General features: G+C 38.5%; 1 protein-coding gene across 1 annotated transcript in view; it reads right to left on the reverse strand.

Annotated features, from left to right (window-relative positions):
- Positions 1–6044, reverse strand: part of LOC133609496 (cadherin-18) — a 234059-nt gene extending 228015 nt beyond the window's left edge. Inside the window, exon 1 of the mRNA XM_061965104.2 lies at positions 5884–6044. The gene's annotated coding sequence lies outside the window, so the exon portion shown is untranslated. The remainder of the gene's footprint in view (positions 1–5883) is intronic.
- Between the last annotated feature and the right edge of the window lie 1354 nt (positions 6045–7398).

The raw sequence follows: 7398 nt of genomic DNA on the forward strand, positions 1-7398 counted from the left end.
TGAATCCGTCCCTGTTCGTGTTGTTACACCCTCCGACAACACACCGACGAGGCATGATGTCTCCAAGGTACGGAAAACAGTCGAAAAAACGGAAAATAACAGAGCTGATTTGACTCAGTGTTTGAGAAAATGGCGAATTGCTTCCCGATGTGACGCCACGTTGTGACGTCATCGCTCCGAGAGCGAATATTAGAAAGGTGTTTAATTCGCCAAAATTCACCCATTTAGAGTTCGGAAATCGGTTAAAAAAATATATGGTCTTTTTTCTGCAACATCAAGGTATATATTGACGCTTACATAGGTCTGGTGATAATGTTCCCCTTTAAAGTCATACCCAACAATTGCGACAATGACTTTTTACTGTCAATATCGGCTGCTGAGTTTCATTTTTTAATGTTTTCTGCAAGTGGTGTGCCTCCGGATTTTTTCAACGAAAAAAAATGTGTCTTGACTTCAAAAAGGTTGAAAAACACTGTCCTATTCTATTTTTTCGGACAAAAAAAAAACGGTCATTTTGGCTACGACATTGATGTATTAGTGGTGTCTTTAAATAATTTGTGGGGAAAGTCCGAAAGATCAAAGGAAAGTAGGTCTATAGAGATTAGCATCGATTGGTATCTATTGATCCGGCAAAGTTTTGTTAAACGCTGAGTTCGTACTTTGGTGTTGGTCTGATCATCCAAAATGTAGTTTTTGGTCTCAGTGCAGGAAAAAGTCCCCAAAGATTCCTTTCTGTCGGCTGGTGTCAGCAGGTGCATCTCGACACGCCACGACATCGCCATGGCAAGTCAAGACGCAAGAGCTCATCTTCACCGAGTTGCTGTCTTCGTTCTAATTAGCTCGGTGGCCTTTGCAGACAAGGGAACATTCACGGGTGATTATATCAGCCAAGAGTCTCACAAAGCTCCCTTGTATTTATCCCCCCCCCACCGGAGGATCTCCAGGAAGCCGTTGGAGTGGGTGAGCAGCGCACAAAATACACCCATCTGACAATGGAGGCTTCCAAAATGGCATCAGAAAACTGAGGTTGTTGTATTTCTTGATTTTTGGTAATATGAGGGCGGAAAATGTCAAAGAACGATCACAGCTGTGATCAACAAGTAACAAAAAGGGCTATTTCCAGAAGCCATAAGTGGTCTCACACTCTGTAATTGTGGACTATCAATCAGAACAGATTCTAAAATAATATATCACAGCGATGGTAATATTGTGTAACTGTAATTACCCAATGTGGGCTGCAGAGGGCCTGCAGTATTAAACCTAATCTCAGTGTTAGCGAATAAGAAGTTTGTTCAAAGACAATCTTCCTCCTTCATATCGCCGCTGCCATTGCAATTGACTTAATTTTAATCTGCCAGAAAACATTTATTTTGGTAAAAATATCACATAACACAGAATAACGGAATAGTATGATTGTATTGTAAGACGATTTTTCATTGTTTTGTCGGTTAGACCGGTTGTGAAGCGTAGCGCTATTATTTTGAAGTCGCCAACCGGGCGTGTGTGTTTGGTATGAGAAAAGACTTCTCTGATAAAAGTGACTTTACACTTCCTCTCTACCGTCTTTGTTTCTGCTGAGCTTGTAATCCATTTTACTGAAGCAGTTCGAGTAACAATCTTATTGATTATTATTCCCACCGTTGATCAATTTTTAGCAAGACTTGGGTCAACTATTTTGTGGAATTGAACTTCTCATACAAGAATTATGTTGGAATATCAGAAGAACATGTGTATAGCTCACGATTACGCAGCTTATAGTGAACATGAAAATGACTTGAAATGATACATGTACATATTAATTTCAGCTATCAGCTCAGAAGGGAGAGATTTAATGGGTTAAATTTTGAAAAAAGTAAAACATTAGCCACCCTATTAAACATATTTCGTCAATTAATTGACAGTTAATTGGAAACATTTAATTAAGTTGTTTATTATATCTACCTAGTATTAATCTATGTTCATCAGAATAACAAATAGTTACTGACGTCATCATGCTGTCATTTTTTAGACCGCGCAGTAATCCAGACTGACTCAACAGTGCCTCTGCAGGTTGCAGCCCAGTAGTGCACTTTTTATTTTGCTTCACTGCACTCAAGACACGATTAAAACAGCGCCGACTCCGAACAAGACAGAGGTCAACTAGTTTTGAACCTATAGTATGAGAATAACGCTGGTGAAAATGTGTATTGCTAACGATTACGAAGCTTTTACTAGAACATGAAAGTGACTTGAAAGGATACATTTACGTAATAATTTAAGATATCAGCTCAGTTTGATTTGTAACAAAGTTTCGGGGGTAAGTTTCAAATAATCATCGTGTTCAACATTCTTTTAACGTAAAAAAAAAATAGATTTAATTAGGTCATTTATTATTATCTTGTCATTTTTTAGATAGCAACGTAATCTAGACCGACTCAACGGTGCCTCTGCTGGTTTCAGCCCGGTATTGCAATGTTTTGCTTCACTGTGTTCAAGGAATGATTAATCAGCACTGATTGATCACACCTTTCGATTAATTCATAACAAGACGTGAGTCAACTATTTTGCTGATTTTAACCCAGAAATTTTTTTTTACGAGTAAATGAATATTGACTAAAATTACGAAAAATAAAGTGACTTGAAAGACACATATTAATATGTTTGTATGTACGTATAAATATTTGGGACAGCGTTCCGGGAGTTACATTTGAAATTATCGTGTTCAACATTCTTTTAACGTAAAAAAAAAAAAAAGATTTAATTAAGTAATTTATTATTATCCTCATGTTGTCATTTTTTCAATAGCAAAGTTATCTAGACTGACTCATTGGCGCCTCTGCTGGTTGCCGCCGAGTAGTGCACTTTTTATTTTTGCCTCAATGCGCTCAAGACACGATTAAAACAGCACCGACTCCTAACAAGACAGAGGTCAACTAGTTTTGAACCTACAGTACGAGAATAACGCTGGAGAAAATGTGTATTGCTAACGATTACGAAGCTTATACTAGAACATGAAAGTGACTTGAAAGGATACATGCACATATTAATTTAAGATATCAGAGTTTCGGTGGTTGAATTTTATATTATCATCGTGTTAAACATTTTTTTAACGTAAAAAAAATAGATTTAATTAGGTCATTTATTATTATCATGTTGTCATTTTTTAGATAACAACGCAATCTAGACTCAACGGCGCCTCTGCTGGTTGCAGCTCAGCATTGCACTGTTTTGCTTCACTGTGTTCAAGGAATGATTAATCAGCACTGATTGATCACACCTTTCCATTAATTCAAAACAAGACATGAGTCAACTATTTTGCTGATTTTAACCCAGAAATTTATTTCACAAGTAAATTAATATTGCCTAAAATTATGAACAATAAAGTGACTTGAAAGATACATATTAATAGAACATTCTTTTAATGTAAAAAAAAATAGCCAACCTTCATTTCAATTACATTAAATATATTTTGTCAACGAATTGTCAATTTTTTAGAAAGATTTAATTAGGTCATTTATTATTATCATCATGTTGTAATTTTTTATGACAGCTACGTAATCTAGACTGACTCAACGGCGCCTCTGCTGGTTGCAGCCCGGTAGTGTACTTTTTTGTTTCGCTTCTATTTGTTCAAGACACGATTAATTAGCACCGATTGAGAGGGACAAGCGGTAGAAAATGGATGGATAATTCCACTGTTGATTCATTTTTAACATGCAGGTCAACTGTTTTTGCTGATTTGAACTTGCGGTACGAGAATAACGTTGGAGTTTTAGGAGAAAATGAATATTTCTAACGATTACAAAGCTTATACATGACTTGAATGGATGCATGTACTGATTAACTTGAGCTATCAGCTGGGTAAAAATTCGAATTGCCATTAACATTTTCTTAAATTAAAAAGTAACCAACTTCCATTTTAATTCCATTAAACATATTTTGTCAATTAATTAGGAAAAATTAATCCTATATTGATCTGTTATTTACTGACGACGTCATTTTTTTCTTCTTTTCATTGCCAAGTCATCCATACCGACTCGACGGCGCCTCTGCTGGTTGCAGCTTGGTATTGCACTGTTTTGCTTCACTGTGTTCAAGGAATGATTAATCAGCACTGATTGATCACACCTTTTGATTAATTCAAAACAAGATGCGAGTCAACTATTTTGCTGATTTTAACCACGATAAAGTGACTTGAAAGATACATATTAATATTTATGTATGTACCTATTAATGTAAGATATCAGCTCAGTTTGATTTGGGACAGAGTTTCGGGGGTTAAATTTCAAATGATCATCCTGTTCAACATTCTTTTAACTTAAAAATAGATTTAATTAGGTCATTCATTATTATCATCATATTGTCATTTTTTTAGATAGCAATGCAATCTAGACTGACTCAACGGCGCCTCTACTGTTTTGCTTCACTGTGTTCAAGGAATGATTAATCAGCACTGATTGATCACACCTTTCGATTAATTCAAAACAAGATGCGAGTCAACTATTTTGCTGATTTTAACCACAATAAAGTGACTTGAAAGAGACATATTAATATTTATGTATGTACGTATTCATGTAAAATTGAGTTTTGGGGGTTAAATTTCAAATCATTATCCTGTTCAACATTCTTTTAACGTAAAAATAGATTTAATTAGGTCATTTATTATTATCATCATGTTGTTATTTTTTAAGACAGCTACGTAATCTAGACTGACTCAACGGCGCCTCTGCTGGTTGCAGCCCAGTAGTGCACTTTTTTGTTTTGTTTATATTTCTTCAAGACACAATTAATTAGCACCCATTGAGAGGGACAAGTGTTAGCAAATGGATGATTTAATTCCACTGTTGATTAATTCTAACAGATTTGAAGTTACAGTACGACAATAACGTTGGAGTTCTAGGAGGAAATTAATATTTCTAACGATTACAAAGCTTATACATGACTCGAATGGATGCATGTACTGTTTAGCTGGGTTAAAATTCGAATTGCCATTAACAGTCTCTTAAATTAAAAAAAAGTAGCCAACTTCCATTTGAAGTCCATTAAACGTATTTTGTGAATTAATTGGAAACAATTAATCTGTTATTTACTGACTCCATCATTTTATTCTTCCATACTGACTCGACGGCGCCTCTGCTGGTTGCAGCCGAGCAATGCACTCCTTTTTTTTTTTTTTCTCTTTTTTTTTCTTCATGCATTCCCACACAATCACCGATGCAAACGTGTGAAATGTGACACCTCACCAGCAGCTTCTGTCATGCGGTGTGACGTAAACCTCAGAAATGTGCATTATTAATGCCTTTTGCATACAAGCAACGCCCCCCCCCCCCCCCCCCCCCCCCCCCCCCTGTGTGTTATATAGGCGTAGTGGAGCTCGTGAACTTGTGCAGGTGTACCTACTCGAGTGTGCGCGGGCTGTCCGTGTTCACGTTAAACGTGTCACCGCGTCCTCCGTGTAACACATTTGCAAACTCCATTTATTTTTTTTCAAAAGCACACAAGCACGCACCGTTAAGCCCAATCAATGCAACACATTTACAGGGACAGCAGGCTCACGCATTGCTCCACACACACTCATGCACACACACACTCATGCACACACACATTCATGCACACACACACACACACATACACACACACGGTCTCTGAAGAGGACTGAGCCGTCCTCTCCTTTTCCTGCAGCACTCCCTCGCTCACACTGGACTCTATTTTACTTCTCTGCAGTGCGCGTCAATTCACGTCTGGCAACACACGACGGGACGTTCTCCAACTTGCGTCGCGCACGATCTACCGTTGTGTCAAAAAAAAAGTGGCCTCCTTTTCTTAAGATTAATTGCTGTAACTCCAGCAGCCCTAAAAACAACAACAACAACAACAAGAAATGAACTTGCACGTCTTCCTTACCTCGCCGTGCTCCCTCCCGCTTAAAAAGCCCAAAGCTGCTCCATCGTGTTCTTAATCATCCTCGACTATACTCCTCCTCTTCATCCAGGAGGACGCAGCCCTCTCGGATGCTGCCTGCCTGCTTCCCCCGCGTGAGCTCGTGTGGCGGCGGGACGAGCGAGTCCAGCCAGCCAGCGAGCGCGAGTGCGTGCGTGTGTGTGTGCGTGCGTGTGCGCGCGTCCCGTCCAATCGTGCGCGGCTCGCAGGGAGTGCTCAGTGCCTCCTGATTGGCCGGCTCTCACTGTCAGTCTCCCGCTTCTTCTTCTTACCTCTCTCCGTTATCCCCCCCTCATCTTCTTCTCTGTTAACACGTTGATTATGTGAGATTGCGATCGGGAAGCGATATGTTATCCCTTTTTCTAATTTTTGCGCCTGGCATCCAATTCTCAAGTCTTCTCCAAGAGAGAGCTAAAAACTCCCATCACTTCAAATAAAAATAAAAATAAAAAACCCAGGAGGCTCTCGTTGCATAAATGTGTAAATCCTGGCTCTGCATGCATCAGCCGTGGTGTAGTTGTAGTATCTGTTAGTCTAAGAAATAACATGTGCAGGTGGAAAACAAACTTCTCACAATAGCAGGGCTTAGTGAACCTGTCCATGGTAGGCCAAGTTCCGAACAGGTCGCCATGAGTAACAGTCATAATGCTTTGATAATGTTTTTTTTTTTTTAGTCACGTAAATCATGTCAATTTTATTTAAAAGGAACGCACACACTTTCTAAAGCACTACATAACATGCAATGGTGGTTCTGTGGTCTAAATGTTGCATAGAATGTTTTACAGACCATCTTTAAGCCGATTTTTGACCGTTCTGTACATGGCTCCACTCCGACTGCGTCTTCTACCCATTGTAGCATCTGCGAGTCTAAGAAATGACATGTTTTGCGTACGGCAAACGATTATGTCCCTCCTAGAGCAAGCAACCATAATATAATATATATGTATATATAATATTCTGTACACATATTATGTATATATTGGTGTATATGTTAGATTTTTTTATCGCTATATTAGTCTATTTATAGCTGCATTGTCCTTTCCATCCTTACACTTTCCGTCATTGTAACTGAGCTACTGTGTTGAACAATTTCCCTTGTGGATCAATAAAGTTTGTCTAAGTCTAAGTCTAACCAGCCAGAAGCTGCAGTCCATAACCTTGGGCATAAAGTATGACAAGTACGTGTGACACATACAGGTGGGAAACATACACCTCACAACAGCAAGGCTCAGTAAAGCTGTCAATGGTAGGCCGAGTCAGAACAGGTCGCAATGAGTAACAGTCATAATGCTTTGATAATGTGTTTTTTTAGTCAAGTTAATCATGTGGATTTTATTTAAAAGGAACGAACGCATATTCAGATTATAGAATGTTTAAGGGGTCATATCATGATTTTATTTCCACTCTCTAAAGCACTACATTACATGCAATGGTGGTTATGTGGTCAAAATGTTGCATAGATGCTGTTTTACAGACTGT

The sequence above is a fragment of the Nerophis lumbriciformis genome, linkage group LG07 (genome assembly GCF_033978685.3).
Source record: "Nerophis lumbriciformis linkage group LG07, RoL_Nlum_v2.1, whole genome shotgun sequence".
Classification (NCBI taxonomy): domain Eukaryota; kingdom Metazoa; phylum Chordata; class Actinopteri; order Syngnathiformes; family Syngnathidae; genus Nerophis; species Nerophis lumbriciformis.